The 17024-nt window shown below is 45.1% G+C and overlaps 1 protein-coding gene across 1 annotated transcript in view; it reads left to right on the top strand.

The window, feature by feature from the left end:
• The window catches only part of LOC149443029 (uncharacterized), a 125758-nt gene that overhangs the window by 88877 nt on the left and 19857 nt on the right, over positions 1 to 17024 (top strand). The gene's annotated exons all lie outside the window — the stretch shown is intronic.

Raw genomic sequence — 17024 nt, 5'->3', positions numbered from 1 at the left:
AGCTCCTCTGGTACAGTGACTGGTGTGACTGTGGGGGAGGGGACATTAGAGTGTAAGCTCCTCTGGTACAGTGACTGATGTGACTGTGGGGGAGGGGCATTAGAGTGTAAGCTCCTCTGGTACAGTGACTGATGTGACTGTGGGGGAGGGGACATTAGAGTGTAAGCTCCTCTGGTGCAGTGACTGATGTGACTGTGGGGGAGGGGACATTAGAGTGTAAGCTCCTCTGGTACAGAGACTGATGTGACTGTGGGGGGAGGGGACATTAGAGTGTAAGCTCCTCTGGTACAGAGATTGATGTGACTGTGGGGGAGGGGACATTAGAGTGTAAGCTCCTCTGGTACAGAGATTGATATAATTTTGGGGGGGACATTAGAGTGTAAGCTCCTCTGATACAGAGACTGATATGACTGTGGGGGAGGGAACATTAGAGTGTAAGCTCCTCTGGTGCAGTGACTGATGTGACTGTGGGGGAGGGGACATTAGAGTGTAAGCTCCTCTGGTACAGAGATTGATATAATTTTGGGGGGGACATTAGAGTGTAAGCTCCTCTGATACAGAGACTGATATGACTGTGGGGGAGGGAACATTAGAGTGTAAGCTCCTCTGGTGCAGTGACTGATGTGACTGTGGGGGAGGGGACATTAGAGTGTAAGCTCCTCTGGTATAGAGACTGATGTGACTGTGGGGGAGGGGACATTAGAGTGTAAGCTCCTCTGGTGCAGAGACTGATGTGACTGTGGGGGAGGGGACATTAGAGTGTAAGCTCTTCTGGTACAGAGACTGATGTGACTGTGGGGGAGGGGATATTAGAGTGTAAGCTCCTCTGGTACAGAGACTAAAGTGACTGTGGGGGAGGGGACATTAGAGTGTAAGCTCCTCTGGTACAGAGACTGATGTATTTGTGGGGGAGGGGACATTAGAGTGTAAGCTCCTCTGGTACAGAGACTGATGTGACTGTGGGGGAGGGGACATTAGAGTGTAAACTCCTCTGGTACAGAGATTGATATGACTGTGGGGGAGGGAACATTAGAGTGTAAGCTCCTCTGGTACAGAGATTGATGTGACTGTGGGGGAGGGGACATTAGAGTGTAAGCTCCTCTGGTACAGAGATTGATATGATTTGGAGGGGACATTAGAGTGTAAGCTCCTCTGGCTCAGTGTCCTCTGTACAGCGCTCTGGTATATGTATATATAACTGTATTTGTGCTCAGAGATCAGTATTACCTGAAGAATGTTTGTGGTTTTCAGTCTCTTTATCTCTGGAAGTATCTCTGTAGATGAAGATTTGTGGTAGTGAAGCTCTCGGGGTCACACATTTCTCTCTGGGGGGGTCACAAGTTTCTCTCTGGGGGGGTCACATGTTTCTCTATAGAGGTCACACGTTTCTCTCTGGGGGGTCACACGTTTCTCTATAGGGGTCACATGTTTCTCTATAGAGGTCACACGTTTCTCTCTGGGGGGGTCACACGTTTCTCTATAGAGGTCACACGTTTCTCTCTGGGGGGGTCACACGTTTCTCTATAGGGGTCACATGTTTCTCTATAGAGGTCACACGTTTCTCTCTGGGGGGGGGTCACACGTTTCTCTATAGGGGTCACATGTTTCTCTATAGAGGTCACACATTTCTCTCTGGGGGGGGTCACACGTTTCTCTATAGGGGTCATATGTTTCTCTATAGGGGTCACACCTTTCTCTCTGGGGGGTCACACATTTCTCTATCGGGGTCACACGTTTCTCTCTGGGGGGGTCACACATTTCTCTCTGGGGGGGTCACACGTTTCCCTCTGGGGGGTCACACGTTTCTCTATAGGGGTCACACGTTTCTCTATCGGGGTCACACCTTTCTCTCTGGGGGGTCACACATTTCTCTATCAGGGTCACACGTTTCTCTATCAGGGTCACACATTTCTCTGGGGGGGGTCACACGTTTCTCTCTGGGGGGTCACACGTTTCTCTCTGGGGGGGGTCACACGTTTCTCTATAGGGGTCACACATTTCTCTCTGGGGGGTCACATGTTTCTCTATAGGGGTCACCCGTTTCTCTATAGGGGTCACACATTTCTCTCTGGGGGTCACACGTTTCTCTATAGGGGTCACACATTTCTCTCTGGGGGTCACATGTTTCTCTATAGGGGTCACCCGTTTCTCTCTGGGGGGTCACACATTTCTCTCTGGGGGTCACACGTTTCTCTATAGGGGTCACACATTTCTCTCTGGGGGTCACATGTTTCTCTCTGTGGGGGTCACACGTTTCTCTATAGGGGTCACACGTTTCTCTCTGGGGGGGTCACACGTTTCTCTCTGGGGGGGTCACACGTTTCTCTATAGGGGTCACACGTTTCTCTCTGGGGGGTCACATGTTTCTCTCTGGGGGGGTCACACGTTTCTCTATAGGGGTCACACGTTTCTCTCTGGGGGGGTCACACGTTTCTCTCTGGGGGGGTCACACGTTTCTCTATAGGGGTCACACGTTTCTCTCTGGGGGGTCACATGTTTCTCTCTGGGGGGGTCACACGTTTCTCTATAGGGGTCACACGTTTCTCTCTGGGAGGGTCACACGTTTCTCTCTGGGGGGGTCACACGTTTCTCTCTGGGGGGGTCACACATTTCTCTCTGGGGGGGGTCACACGTTTCTCTCTGGGGGGGTCACACGTTTCTCTATAGGGGTCACACGTTTCTCTCTGGGGGGGTGACTCGTTTCTCTATAGGGGTCTCTCTGGGGGGTCACATGTTTCACATGACTGTGGGGGAGGGAACATTAGAGTGTAAGCTCCTCTGGTACAGAGACTGATGTATTTGTGGGGGAGGGGACATTAGAGTGTAAGCTCCTCTGGTACAGAGACTGATGTGACTGTGGGGGAGGGGACATTAGAGTGTAAACTCCTCTGGTACAGAGATTGATATAATTTTGGGGGGGACATTAGAGTGTAAGCTCCTCTGGTACAGAGACTGATATGACTGTGGGGGAGGGAAGCTTACATTTCTCTGGGGGGGGTCACACGTTTCTCTCTGGGGGGTCACACGTTTCTCTCTGGGGGGGGTCACACGTTTCTCTATAGGGGTCACACATTTCTCTCTGGGGGGTCACATGTTTCTCTATAGGGGTCACCCGTTTCTCTATAGGGGTCACACATTTCTCTCTGGGGGTCACATGTTTCTCTATAGGGGTCACCCGTTTCTCTCTGGGGGGTCACACATTTCTCTCTGGGGGTCACACGTTTCTCTATAGGGGTCACACATTTCTCTCTGGGGGTCACATGTTTCTCTCTGTGGGGGTCACACGTTTCTCTATAGGGGTCACACGTTTCTCTCTGGGGGGGTCACACGTTTCTCTCTGGGGGGGTCACACGTTTCTCTATAGGGGTCACACGTTTCTCTCTGGGGGGTCACATGTTTCTCTCTGGGGGGGTCACACGTTTCTCTATAGGGGTCACACGTTTCTCTCTGGGGGGGTCACACGTTTCTCTCTGGGGGGGTCACACGTTTCTCTCTGGGGGGTCACATGTTTCTCTCTGGGGGGGTCACACGTTTCTCTATAGGGGTCACACGTTTCTCTCTGGGAGGGTCACACGTTTCTCTCTGGGGGGGTCACACGTTTCTCTCTGGGGGGGTCACACATTTCTCTCTGGGGGGGGTCACACGTTTCTCTCTGGGGGGGTCACACGTTTCTCTATAGGGGTCACACGTTTCTCTCTGGGGGGTCACATGTTTCTCTCTGGGGGGGTGACTCGTTTCTCTATAGGGGTCACACGTTTCTCTCTGGGAGGGTCACACGTTTCTCTCTGGGGGGGTCACATGTTTCTCTCTGGGGGGGTCACACATTTCTCTCTGGGGGGGTCACACGTTTCTCTCTGGGGGGGTCACACATTTCTCTCTGGGGGGGTCACACATTTCTCTCTGGGGGGGTCACACGTTTCTCTCTGGGGGGGTCACACATTTCTCTCTGGGGGGGTCACACGTTTCTCTCTGGGGGGTCACACGTTTCCCTCAGGGTGTGTAGTGAACAGAATATAGGAGTCCTTTGGGATAAATGTTTGATTGGTGAAGGGGGGAGGGGCTCACTTTACAGGTACACATTGCTGACAATGGAAAGGGCTTGGCAGGTTGTTGTGGAATTTCCAGATCAGGAGATGTAAGTTGGTTCCCAGCATAGAGCCTTGTGCATGGTGGGGGGGCTCCAGGCATCTTTTGGGGGGTGCTATGCTGGTGCTTGGAGAATACATGGAAAGGCTTAGTCAGAAATGAACAAAGCAATGTTATGTAGAAACCATTCACAGTGCAATGAGAAGACGGTCCCTCTTGAATATTGTTAGGTGAGTGCCGAGGGCAGTTGTCTAAAGCATCCCTAATATTGATGGTCACCAAGTGCAAGAGCAACGCCTTGAAGGAACTGACAAGAGAAATGTGGTGCCCTATGCATGCTGCTGCCCACTGCTTTGTAAGGTATTAGCAAGAAAACATTTGGCTGGCATAGCATGCTTCCTATACATGCTTGTGGACATGACTGAAAAAGTGGCCATAGTCAGTAAACTGCGTGTTGCTTCACATGGTATGGTGTGTATGGTGCCACCTTCCCTTCTGGTGTATTGCTATGGTAGAGGCGGAATAGGACCTTGGGGTACACTGAAGAGATTGTCCTTGGGGTACACTGAAGAGATTGTCCTTGGGGTACACTGAAGAGATTGTCCTTGGGGTACACTGAAGAGATTGTCCTTGGGGTACACTGAAGAGATTGTCCTTGGGGTACACTGAAGAGATTGTCATTGGGGTACACTGAAGAGATTTTCCTTGCGGCACACTGAAGAGATTGTCCTTGGGGTACACTGAAGAGATTGTCCCTGGGGTACACTGAAGAGATTGTCCCTGGGGTACACTGAAGAGATTTTCCTTGGAGTACACTGAAGAGATTGTCCTTGGGGTACACTGAAGAGATTGTCCTTGGGGTACACTGAAGAGATTGTCCTTGGGGTACACTGAAGAGATTGTCCTTGGGGTACACTGAACAGCTTGTCCTTGGGGTACACTGAAGAGATTGTCCTTGGGGTACACTGAAGAGATTGTCCTTGGGGTACACTGAACAGCTTGTCCTTGGGGTACACTGAAGAGATTGTCCTTGGGGTACACTGAAGAGATTGTCCTTGGGGTACACTGAAGAGATTGTCCTTGGGGTACACTGAACAGCTTGTCCTTGGGGTACACTGAAGAGATTGTCCTTGGGGTACACTGAAGAGATTGTCCTTGGGGTACACTGAACAGCTTGTCCTTGGGGTACACTGAAGAGATTGTCCTTGGGGTACACTGAAGAGATTGTCCTTGGGGTACACTGAAGAGATTGTGGGAGTAAAATAAGCCCCATTGTTGGTGTCAGTGGTAGCATTACTAAATTACCCCAGCAAATGTCAGGGCCACAATAACCACATCAGTTTGCCAGGGCGCACAAGAACAACCCCAATCACTGTGTCAGGGCCCACAACAGCAACCACAGCATTGTGCCAGGGCCCACAAGAACAACCCCAATCACTGTGTCAGGGCCCACAAGAACAACCCCAATCACTGTGTCAGGGCCCACAAGAACAACCCCAATCACTGTGTCAGGGCCCACAAGAACAACCCCAATCACTGTGTCAGGGCCCACAAGAACAACCCCAATCACTGTGTCAGGGCCCACAAGAACAACCCCAATCACTGTGTCAGGGCCCACAAGAACAACCCCAATCACTGTGTCAGGGCCCACAAGAACAACCACAGCATTGTGCCAGGGCCCACAAGAACAACCACAGCATTGTGCCAGGGCCCACAAGAACAACCCCAATCACTGTGTCAGGGCCCACAAGAACAACCACAGCATTGTGCCAGGGCCCACAAGAACAACAAAGAAATTGTGAAAAGAGATTCACAAGAAGCCCATTCCGTCCCAGAGAGAGAAGAAAGCAGACAGTGAGTAAAACAGCACACTTACACAGTTAGAACATTTTAGGACACATTTAACCCCTTGACCCCCCCCCCCAGTTAACCCCTTCACTGTTGTGTCACCAGTGTCATTAGTACAGTACACAGCTTTTTGCTGATCGCTGTGTTAGTGACGCCGGCGACTTCACATAGCATTAGTGCCCCTTTCAGATAGAGTCAGATTGCCCGTCAGTACACCACTCATCACATTTAACCCCTTGATTGCCAGGAACATGCTCACATACACAATAAACCACCGCTGCTAGTATAGTGTCTGAACGGATCAATATCTTTGATCAGATCAACACCATACCAGCATTCAAATTAGTATAGTGTCCCCAAAAATGCAGCGTTAGTGGGATCAGCCCCGGCACCTGCCAGCACCTGCGTTTAGCCCCTACGCTTAACCCCCCTTCTCCCCCAGCAAGTGCAGTGTCAGTAGGTCACTGTCACTTGATACATTGCACACAAAACTGCAGTGTTCACAGAATCAAGCCTGATCTCTGCTAGCACTTGCAGGTACATTTGCTTGTAGGGGTTCATGCAGTCCCTGAAAGCCAAGTGCTCTTTTATCCGTGAGTCACACTAGGTACCTATAAATTTAGTGTCCAATATGTCCAACGAAAGAAACACTAGTGAAGAGGCCTACAGGATTCTTAGTATGTCAAATGAGAGTGAAGGGGAAGACTCACTGATGGAATCTGTCTCACAATACGATCCTGTAGACAGCTGCGGCACCCTGAAAGATAGCTCAGACAATGGGGAAGAGGTCCCTACTAAGGTCAGGCGTATCCAACCCCGTTCCCAGGTTGCTGAGATGTTACAATCGCATGATGACTCTCATATGCAGCAGAGTGCCAGTACTAGTGCCACACTACCTTTTGGTAAACTGTTGAGCACCAGCAGTCTAGTACATCCTGGTCTTTCTTATACCAGCACTGCAGTATCACTTGGTGACATGGTGAGTCCCATAAGTCCAGTACAAGCTGGTGCAGTGGCGAGCACAAGTATTGTCTCGCAACCACCAAGAATTTGCACACAGGCCCATAGAGCACCTAGTGTCCTTCTGGATGTGCTTGCAAATCCCAATTGGCAGCCTACAAATTCTGCAGCATCCGTACTTCCCTCATTCACTGCCAAACCTGGAATTAAGGTGGAAACAGCACATTTAACTCCTCCCCTTGATTTTTTGGAATTAATTGTGGATCTGTATGCATTAATTGTGGATCAAAGCAATTTATATGCACAACAATTTATGGCCTCCAACCCAAATTCTAACCTTGCCAGACCATTCCCATGGAACCCCATTACGGTTGTAAAGTTTTTTGGGCCTAACCCTCAACATGGGCATTACTAAAAAAATGAATTGCGATTGTATTGGTCCACAGACCCGATTCATCATAGGCCGTGTTCTCTGCTTCCATGGCCAGGCATAGATATTAGAGTATAATGTGTTTTATGTATTTCAATGACAATACACTCTGTCATCCTCGGGGTGACCCTGAATTTTACCGGTTCCACAAAATTCAGCCCCTCGTAAATTACCTTAACCAAAAATTTGCAGATGTCTATACTCCCCAGCAAAACATCTGCGTTGATGAATCCCTCATTCATTTTTCTGGCCACCTTGCATACAAACAATTTCTCCCCAGCAAGCGTGCCAGATATGGGCTCCTGATGTAGAAGACATGTGAGAGGGCAACAGGCTATACATATGTTTCAGATGAGGGAAAAGATAGTCACATGGAGCCCCTCGGATGCCTAGAATACATGGGGAGCAGTGGCAAGATAGTTTGGGACTTGGTGTCATTCTTTTTCCATATGGGGTACCACGTATACGTGGATACATTTTTTTCAAGCATGCCACTATTTAGACATTTGTACAATCTTGGAATTGGCGCATGTGACACCATGTGACCTAATGTGTGCCCACCATTAGAAGTGGGTAGATGCAGGGAGGTATATTCTAATGGTGGGCACACCACACACTTTTTCGTCCAGAGATTTCTTCTCTATTTTTCATTCAGCCCACAGGCTGCATACATAAAAAAGAACATATCATATACACCCAACAAGGACCAGAGACGTACTGGTACATCAGAGGACTTTGAATGGTTATACCAGGATGATGCCTACAGTGGCAGGCATCATCCTGGTATCATTTTATTCAACCGGCAATCAGCCTTCATGTAAAAGCAATCCTAGTGGCTAATTAGCTGCAAGATTGCTTTTACAAGCAGTGGAGTAGATGCCCCTTCCTTCCACGGTCTTCTTGGGCAGTCCTGTGCCATCAGGGGAACCCGTGATAGCATTAAAAGGGATATAAAAAAATGAAAGGGACAATGTAAAAATAATAAAACAAATAAAAATAACGTTTAAAAAAGCCCCCTCGAGCGTGGTAACTTGTAAAGGCTTTTAAAGTATTGCCTATGGATATTAAGTTTGTCACCATTGCACAGGGGATGCGCAGTTTTAAATAATGTCATGTTTGGTATCTATTTATTCGGCATACCATCATCTTTTATATTTTACCAAACATATTTTGTTTTGTGCATTAAAAGTGAAAAAAGTGTATTTTTTCAAAAAAATTACATTTGAAAGATCGCTGCGTGAGAACTATGTGACATAAAAAATTGCAGCTCCCACCATTTTATTCACTAGGTTGTCTGCTTTAAAAAAAAATATAATTTTTGGAGGTTCAAAGTAATTTCCTAGCAAAAACTATGCAAAAAAAAAGCAAAAAATATGGTTCATGTGCACCAAAAGTGTCAGAGAAGGCTTGGTCTTCAGGTGGTTAGAAGAGTGAATGATGTGTGGCATAAACTTCTAATGCTGGGCATAGAATGCCCCCACCCCCCAAAATGACCAATTTTTGGAAAGTATACACCCCCAAACTATTTTCTGAGAGGCATGTTGAGTCAATAGAAGAATTATTTTTTTTACCAAAAGTTTTTGGAAAATGAAGCATGGCGAGTATTTTGCAGATCTTGTTTATTGCAACAATTCTTTGGAAAATGAAGAAAACAGAAACATATTTTTTCTATTTTTTTATATTTCAAAACCTTGTGAGAAAAAAATGAGATCTGCAAAATACTCACCATGCCTCTTTTTAAATTCCTTGGGGTGTCTACTTTCCAAAAAAGGGTCATTTGGAGGGGGGGGGTTGGTGCTATCCTGGAATTTCAAGGCCTCTGAAACTGTGATAGGTAATGAGGAATTACACACCTTCAGGCTTTCACAGTGGTCATTGGATTTCAGGCTCCTGTATGTGGCTAGGCTCCCAAAAAGTCTCAGACATGTGGTACCCCCATACTCGGTAGAAGTAGCAGAATGTATTTTGGGGTGTAATTCCACATACACCCTGTTCCAACTTATTATGCAAATGATATTTTTCTCATTTCCCTAAATAATTGATGTAAATAACAGTCGGCATAATTCTCATGTTACAACTAGAAGAGTACAATTCACATTTTATTGAACAAACCTCCTAATAACAAGATTTTTGTTCCAAATTATTCCGCACAGTAAGTTTCAAAACACTTTCTAGGTTGTAAAGAACTGAAAATTGTCATTTGTTGTGTTTGCAGCATATTTACTGAAATCAAAAGCTATTTCAATCAAACTTTTAACATTTTAACTTTGTAAACATTTGAAGCGGTCACGTTACATTGTAACATAGGAGCCCTTATCTGATAGCAGATCACAAGTCTTGCATCCATTGAACTTGGGAGTTTTTGGACAGTTTCTGCTGGAATTTGTTTGCAAGATGTCAGAATAGCCTCCCAGAGCTGCTGTTTGGATGTAAACTGCCTCCCACCCTCATAGATCTTTTGCTTGAGGATGCTCCAAAGGTTCTCAATAGGATTGAGGTCAGGGGAGGATGGAGGCCACACCATGACTTTCTCTCCTTTTATCCCCATAGCAGCCATTGATGCAGAGGTATTCTTTGCAGCATGAGATGGTGCATTGTCATGCATGAAGATGATTTTATTACGGAAAGCATAGTTCTTCCTTCTGTACCAGGGAAGAAAGTGGTCAGTCATAAACTCCACATACTTTGCAGAGGTCATCTTTACACCTTCAGGGACCCTAAAGGGGCTGACCAGCTCTGTTCCCATGATTCCGGCCCAAAACATGACTCCACCACCACCTTGCTGACGTCACAGCCTTGTTGGAACAGGGTGGCCGTCCACCAACCATCCACTACTCTATCCATCTGGACCATCCAGGGTTGCACGGCACTCATCAGTGAACAGGACTGTTTGAAAATGAGTCTTCATGTATTTTCTGCCCAATGCAGCCGTTTCTGCTTGTGAGCATTGGTTAGTGGTGGCCGAATAGAAGGTTTATGCACAGTTGCAAGACTCTGGAGGACTCTACACCTTGTCCGTGGGACTCCAGAGGAACCAGCAGCTTCAAATATCTGTTTGCTGCTATGTGATGGTATTTTAGCAGCTGCTCTCTTGATCCGATGCCTGGATCTGGCAGAAATCTTCCTCAATGTGCCTTTATCTGCACCAACCCGTCTGTGCTCTGAATCAGCCACAAATCTCTTCATAGTGCGATGATCACGCTTACATTTTCGTGAAATATCGAATGTTTTCATACCTCGTCCAAGGCATCAAACTATTTTACTCTTTTCGGCAGCAGAGAGGTCCTTTTTCTTCCCCATATTGCTTGAAAATGGCGCTCTGCTTAATAATGAGGAACGCCGTCCTTTAGTAGTTTTTCCTTAAATTGGGCTCACCGGCCAATCTAATTATCACAGATGTCCCAGATTGTTTTCAGTGATCAAAAGAGCCCTGACACACAATGCCATCCATGAGTTACACTGAAAAACAAAATATTTCATCTTTGTGACACTTAAATAGAATTTGCAGAATAATTTGGAACGCGGTGTATACCCATGGCTTGTGTGACAAATATATAATTTAATGACAACTTTGTGTAAAAAAAAAAAAAAGTTTTTGTAATTTTCCAAAAATTTGTGGAAAAAACAATAAATCTTCTTTGGACTCAATATGCCTCTCAGTAGATAGCTTAGGGTGTCTACTTTCCAAAAAGGGGTCATTTGGGGGTGTTTGTACTGTCCTGGTATTTTAGCACCTCAAGAAATGTGATGAGCAGTCAGAAAGTAAAATTCCATTATCTATCCCATAGTTTGTAGACGCTATAACTATCACTAGAGATGAGCGAAGAAATGAAAAATTCGATTCGGCTGATTCGGCGAATTCCAGTATGAAATTCGATTCGATGCGAAGATGACTTATAAAAAGGGTTTCTAGGCTTCAGAGAGCCTTTAAATTAGTGCAGAACACTGTACCTTTAATTTAAATGCCCTTGGAGATGAGGAAGGAGAAGGAGAAGGAGAAGGATGAGAAGAAGGAGAAGGAGAAGGATGAGAAGAAGGAGAAGGATGAGAAGAAGGAGAAGGAGAAGGATGAGAAGAAGGAGAAGGAGAAGGATGAGAAGAAGGAGAAGGAGAAGGATGAGAAGAAGGAGAAGGATGAGAAGAAGGAGAAGGATGAGAAGAAGGAGAAGGAGAAGGATGAGAAGAAGGAGAAGGAGAAGGATGAGAAGAAGAAGGATGAGAAGAAGGAGAAGGAGAAGGATGAGAAGAAGGAGAAGGATGAGAAGAAGGAGAAGGAGAAGGATGAGAAGAAGGAGAAGGAGAAGGATGAGAAGGATGAGAAGAAGGAGAAGGAGAAGGATGAGGAGAAGGAGAAGGATGAGAAGAAGGAGAAGGAGAAGGATGAGAAGAAGGAGAAGGATGAGAAGAAGGAGAAGGAGAAGGATGAGGAGAAGGAGAAGGATGAGAAGAAGGAGAAGGATGAGAAGAAGGAGAAGGAGAAGGATGAGAAGAAGGAGAAGGAGAAGGATGAGAAGAAGGAGAAGGATGAGAAGATGGAGAAGGAGAAGGATGAGAAGAAGGAGAAGGAGAAGGATGAGAAGAAGGAGAAGGAGAAGGATGAGAAGAAGGAGAAGGAGAAGGATGAGGAGAAGGAGAAGGATGAGAAGAAGGAGAAGGATGAGAAGAAGGAGAAGGATGAGAAGAAGGAGAAGGAGAAGGATGAGAAGAAGGAGAAGGATGAGAAGAAGGAGAAGGATGAGAAGAAGGAGAAGGAGAAGGATGAGAAGAAGGAGAAGGATGAGAAGAAGGAGAAGGATGAGAAGAAGGAGAAGGAGAAGGATGAGAAGAAGGAGAAGGATGAGAAGAAGGAGAAGGATGAGAAGAAGGAGAAGGAGAAGCAGAAGAAGAAGGATGAGAAGAAGGAAAAGGAGAAGGATGAGAAGATGGAGAAGGAGAAGGATGAGAAGAAGGAGAAGGATGAGAAGAAGAAGGATGAGAAGAAGGAGAAGGATGAGAAGAAGGATGAGAAGAAGGAGAAGGATGAGAAGAAGGAGAAGGATGAGAAGAAGGAGAAGGATGAGAAGAAGGATGAGAAGAAGGAGAAGGATGAGAAGAAGGACAGTTCTGTGACAGTTTCTGTCTATTTCTGACAGTTCTGGGACATTCACTCCATACAGCGGTTTCAACCGCTGTATGGAGGGAATGTCATGGAACTGTCAGAAATAGACTATTTATGACAGTTCTGGGACATTCCTTCCATACAGCAGTTGAAACATTGTATCTATTTGTTTCCATAAATGGATCCATTTATGGAAACAAATAGATACAATGTTTCAACCGCTGCATGGAAGGACAGTCCCAGAACTGTCATTAATAGTCTATTTCTGACAGTTCCATGACATTCCCTCCATACAGCGGTTGAAACAGCTGTATGGAGTGATTGTCCCAGAACTGTCAGAAATAGTCTATTTCTGACAGTTCTGGGACATTCCCTCCATACAGCGGTTTCCGGCAAAAAGTGTATGTGCAGAGTTCCTCTATTCTGCAGATACACTTAGAGGAGCTCTGCAGATACACTTAGAGGAGCTCTGCACATACACTTTTTGCCGGCTTGGAATTATTCTTCTTTTCATCCTACTTCTTCTTCTTCTTCTTCATCCTCATCCTCATCCTCAGAAGAAGAGGATGAGGATGAGGATGAAGAAGAAGAAGAAGAAGTAGGATGAAAAGAAGAATAATTCCATGCCGGCAAAAAGTGTATGTGCAGAGTTCCTCTATTTCTGACAGTTCTCTCACAGCTTCTTCACATGTACAGCGGTTGAAACATCTGTATCCTAAATGGAAACTAATAGATACAATGTTTCAACCGCTAAACATGTGTTCCTTCTGTCAGAGAACTGTCAGAAATAGCGGAGCTCACTGCAGGGACACTTTTGCCGGCTGATCGGGAAATCTTCGATTCGCGCACCCGAAGTAGGCAAAATTTCGGTTTCGACGCGAATCGAATATTTCCTGAAATTCGACTCGAATTCCGGTTCGCCTGGTTCGATTCGCTCATCTCTAACTATCACACAAAGCAATCAATATACACTTATTGGGGTTTTTTTAACCAAAAACATGGAGCAGAATACATTGTGGTCTAAATTTGATGAAATTTGAGTTTTTTGGATTTTTTTTGACAGAAATGAGAAAATCGTTTTTTTTTCTAAATTTTTTTGTTTATAGCGCCACAAATTAAAAATGCACAGGTGATAAAATACCACCAAAAGAAAGCTCTGTTTGTGTAAAAAAAGTGCATACGTTTCATTTATGTACCATGTTGCATGACCGCGGAATTGTCAGTTAAACTAGCGCAGCGCTGTATAGCAAAAAAATGGTGTAAATTGCAGTATCTATCCCATAGTTTGTAGACGCTATAACTATCACACAAAGCAATCAATATACAATTACTGGGATTTTTCACCAAAAACATGGAGCAGAATACATTTTGGCCTAAATTTATGACTAACTTTGAGTTTATTGTATATTTTTTATAACTGAAAGTAAAAAGAATTGTTTTTCTTCAAAAAAAATATTTTTTTTGTTTATAGCACAAAAAATAAAAAGCGCACAGGTGATCAAATACATCTGAAAGAAAGCTCTATTTGTGTGAAAAAAGGACGTAAATTTTGTTTGGGTGCAGAATTGCATGACCGCGCAATTATCAGTGGAATTAGTGCAGTGCTAAGTAGCAAAAAGAGGCGTGGTCATTAAGGGGGGTAAATCCTCTGGAGGGCAAGTGGTTAAAGGTGGAAAAATCTGAAATTATTTATCTTTGTCTCATTTTTTTACATCCCAGAAACTTGACATTTCAGCAGGGTGTGCAGACTTTTTATATCCACTGTATCCTATTGAACTGCACCTACGCTGGCAAAATGATAATATTGCTGATTATCTGTCCTCCCAATTCTGGACAAATTCAGTTTTATAGCCAACCCTGGAAAAGCTCCACCAGTTTTCTAGTCCACATATTATGGTTGGTGGGGACATCAATGCACATATGTCCTGTATAGGGACAGACCTTCAGCCATTGGAGGATTACCATCTAAAGGTCTGATTGCTTTATCTATGTCTTTTCCCGATCTTACGAGGGAATATCACCTATATGACTGGTGGAGGACCAAACACCCTCCCCACAAACAATATTCTTTATTCTCCGGGGGTCATCGGGTCCACTCTGGGCTGGATTGATTTGTCTCAGCTCTATGGATAAAGAATATCGTCTCCTCTGAAATCATTTCCTTGGTCTGATCACACGGCCACATCATTGGATTTTCTGGTCCCCGATATGTCTAGTAGAACATGTTATTGTCGGCTGATCGACATTTTACTTCAACGCCCGGAAATCCAATATGACTTGCAGGCTTCTTTGGAGGAATGGTGTAGACTGAACACTGGTACTGTGGACAGGGTGGACACGCTGTGGGGGGCACATGAGGCATTCTTTAGGGGTCCATGTATTTCTGTTGGAGCCCATCTTAAATGGGATAATAACCATCAGAAGTTTACTCTCCAGCGTGAACTTTCTAAAGCAGAAACTCATTTATTCTGCCAGAATTTCTATGAGAGAAATGATATTTTATCTTCTCTCCAACTAGAATTGTATTACACTGAAGAGGCCCAAAAATCCAAAGTGACTTCCAGGTGTCAGTTCCAGCCGGATACAATCTCCTTCCCAATAGTCAGAGTTACATTGTTTGTTTTTGTTTTTTTGCAAACAAAGCTATTTTATGGAGCTCACCTAGAACAATGGATCTCTCCCCACATGAAGTCTAGGAGATTGTCCTCTGATTGTCATGTATATAGTATCTATTGGACAAGTACAGAATTGAGGAAAGCGAGGACACCTCAGTGCAGGAACAATGGGATTCTGTCCTATCTCCTGCACCCGGAGCAAATGAACAACATGTACCAGCCTTCCCAGCCCCATCAATGTACACTGTGGAGGCATCTTGTATGTAGACTCTGGATTCAACAAACCAGCAGCCTGGCCATTCAGGAACGTACCATTGTTCAGCTCTGGGGGGGGAACAAACATCTCTCATGGAAAGGAGCTCTGGGGAGTCAACAGACCAATCTTTCATCTATACATATGTTTCCATCTATCCACATCACTCCATTCTTTTTCTGGACAAAACCATTATAAATATCAGCGACAGATTTACAAATCTAGGATTTTACAATGAGAACACAATGTCACAAGGGATCTATAAAAGATTTTATCCGGACACAAGATCCCATTGTAAGAAAGGAATTCTGAATATGAACAGCGACTGTTATGTGGGATCCCATTATATTCAGTGCGGGGAAATGTATCTGATTGTAGAAATAGTGTGTGTGATGTCATATCTCCAACCAATCAGGAGTGATAGAAATAGTGTGTGTGTGATGTCATATCTCCCGCCAATCAGCAGTGATAGAAATAGTGTGCGTGTGATGTCATATCTCCCACCAATCAGGAGTGATAGAAATAGTGTGCGTGTGATGTCATATCTCCCGCCAATCAGCAGTGATAGAAATAGCGGGCGTGTGATGTCATATCTCCCACCAATCAGGAGATAGAAATAGCGGGCGTGTGATGTCATATCTCCCACCAATAAGCAGTGATAGAAATAGTGTACGTGTGATGTCATATCTCCCACCAATCAGGAGTGATAGAAATAGTGTGTGTGTGTGATGTCATATCTCCCGCCAATCAGCAGTGATAGAAATAGCGGGCGTGTGATGTCATATCTCCCACCAATCAGGAGATAGAAATAGCGGGCGTGTGATGTCATATCTCCCACCAATAAGCAGTGATAGAAATAGTGTGTTTGTGATGTCATATCTCCCACCAATCAGGAGTGATAGAAATAGTGTGTGTGTGTGATGTCATATCTCCCGCCAATCAGGAGTGATAGAAATAGCGTGCGTGTGATGTCATATCTCCCACTAATCAGGAGTGATAGAAATAGTGTGTGTGTGATGTCATATCTCCCGCCAATCAGGAGTGATAGAAATAGTGTGCGTGTGATGTCATATCTCCCACCAATCAGGAGTGATAGAAATAGTGTGTGTGGCTGTCAGTCACCAGATCCCGGACAGTAATTATCCGCCGGCGCCCAGTGATTACCGAGTATCTCTGATGGGGAGGAGGACTGTTTTGTTTACTAACAATCTTCCTCCCTGTCAGCTCGGGCACACTGCACAGCACAGCCATCCAGAACAGTGAGCTTACAATAATGCACCCCCGCCCCCTAGTAAAACACTCCCAGCACACAGTTAACCCTTTGTTCACCCCTCATGTTAACCCCTTCCTGCCCAGTGCCATTAGTACAGAGTCAGTGCTTTTAAATGTATTGGTGTCACTGGGGATGTCAGTGACACCAAGTCAGCCCCCCCAGTGTCAGAATGTCTGCCACAGTCTCGCAGTCCCTTATTGTAAATAAATAATCATTTAGTCCATATTTCCACTGATCTAATCTGTGTTTTTAAATGATTTTGGTTGGCTCTAAATTACTCAGAATTATTAAGTCAGATAAATTATTTTATAAATTATTATTATATTTGCAAGCACCTTTAGCTGACTTTATTTGCCCAGGCATTACCTGGCAGAACATAATATTTTTAGAGGCACTGCTGGATGAATTATTAATAATTCTTAAAAAGCACAACACCCCCCATGGTTCCTCTCTTAGTGACA

Source organism: Staurois parvus, unplaced genomic scaffold, assembly GCF_062004578.1.
Source record: "Staurois parvus isolate SC_StPar_1 unplaced genomic scaffold, SC_StPar_1.0 ptg000879l, whole genome shotgun sequence".
Taxonomy (NCBI): domain Eukaryota; kingdom Metazoa; phylum Chordata; class Amphibia; order Anura; family Ranidae; genus Staurois; species Staurois parvus.
The sequence above is the reverse complement of the archived record's forward strand: the minus strand, read 5'-3'. Positions and strand labels throughout refer to the sequence as shown.